A 1,656-nucleotide genomic window follows, 5' to 3' on the forward strand; every position below is an offset into this window, starting at 1 on the left:
GTACTCATTTATAAAGGTACATGTTTGCCTAATAAATATGGCCCTTCATCCCCCCTTCCTTTTTTTTTAAGGATTTTATTTATTTATTCATGAGAGACACAGAGAGAGAGAGAGAGAGAGAGAGAGGTGGAGACACAGGCAGAGGGAGAAGCAGGCTCCATGCAGGGAGCCCAACGTGGTACTCGATCCCAGGACTCTAGGTTCATGCCCCGAGCTGAAGGCAGATGCTCAACCACTGAGCCATCCAGGTGCCACTCATTCCCCCCCTTTTAAGCTACAGATGATTCTGGAATTGCTGGGATCAGGATGCACAGACCACAGCTGGAAGCCTTTATCGATTCCATTTCATGACATTTATTAAGTTGGAAATATGAGAAGTGGGTAGGCATCTATCGTTAAATGAGATAAAACATATAAAATACCAGGCACTGAAATGAACATTTGCTACCCTCTCTTCCACGCAACCCCATGGGGAAGAAGATTAACAGGCAATCACTCAAATTGTCACTGATCATTTCTTGGGTTCCTGGAACCTGGAACCAGAGTGATGTTTGGGATGTGAGGAGCTTCTTTCATAGGCGGAGTCTAGAATTGTATCAGAAGAAAGGAAAAATTAATGGAAAATGACTTGATCTTACACCCGATCGTTTGGAACATTCCAAAGCCAAGAGAGGCCTTTCTTGTCACACGTGATTTCATGATAATTAGGGCCAGCTGTGCCTGGGCAATTCAGGTCAAACCAGATGCCAAACCCAACTCAAACACTTGCAGGAAGATCTTGATCGTCAAGAGCCTTCAAACATCCTGTAGAAAATCAAAAGAAGGTAAGTTGTGTTATCTTTTCCCATTTTGCCAAAATGTTTTTGAGTCACCGACAACTTCTATGGTGTTCACTTGTGCTTCGTACCTAAAGATAATGCTGCTGCTGATAGATTGTGCATATATGGAAAAATCCTTAAAGGGGGGGCATCATTAACAGCTTTTCCACTCTGCTGGGATTTGTTCTTGGATTATTGCCCCTACCCATAAACCAGACAACTCACCCATATTTCTAGCCAATAGAGATGAACTGTCTCAGAATCTCTCTGAACTAGAGAGGAATTGAGTGACTGGGGAATGGTTTGGAAAGAGGGAGACTTTTACTATATGCTCCGTTGTAACTTTTGAACTTAAACGAAAAGATGTATGAGAATTTCCTATTTTAAAAAGTAAGCACTATTAAAAAAAAATACCTTTTCTTGGGAAGCCTGGGTGGCTCAGTGGTTGAGCGTCTGTCTTCCAGTAGGGTTGTGATCCCGGAGTCCTGGGATTGAGTAATGATACTCGCATCAGGCTCACTGCAGGGAGCCTGCCTCTCTCCCTCTCTCTCTCTCTCTCTCTCTGTCTCTCAAGAATAAATAAATAAAATATTTTTTAAAAACCACACTTTTCTTTTCAGTGGGAGATATATTTGTTTGCTAACTGGCTCACCTTAGCTAGAGAAATTCTAGTTGACACAAACCCTACTTTAGAGACTGGAAACTTCTTCCAGGTCACTTCAATTTTATTCTTCCTATCGAACTGTGGATTTCTTAAAGTATTTTGAATTGCAGATCCTTTCATCTCATATTTCTTTTACTTCTACTTCTACTTCAGGACAACCTTTTTTTTTTTTTT

The 1,656-nt window shown here is 41.3% G+C and overlaps 1 long non-coding RNA gene across 1 annotated transcript; it reads right to left on the bottom strand.

Annotated features, from left to right (window-relative positions):
• Nucleotides 1-330: 330 nt before the first annotated feature.
• Nucleotides 331-1,425, bottom strand: LOC125753346 (uncharacterized). The gene is made up of 2 exons (XR_007404944.1): nucleotides 1,233-1,425; nucleotides 331-804 (listed from the first exon to the last, which is right to left on the bottom strand). It is a non-coding gene; the product is annotated as an uncharacterized LOC125753346 (long non-coding RNA).
• Between the last annotated feature and the right edge of the window lie 231 nt (nucleotides 1,426-1,656).

The sequence above is a fragment of the Canis lupus genome, chromosome 22, assembly GCF_003254725.2.
Source record: "Canis lupus dingo isolate Sandy chromosome 22, ASM325472v2, whole genome shotgun sequence".
Lineage (NCBI taxonomy): Eukaryota > Metazoa > Chordata > Mammalia > Carnivora > Canidae > Canis > Canis lupus.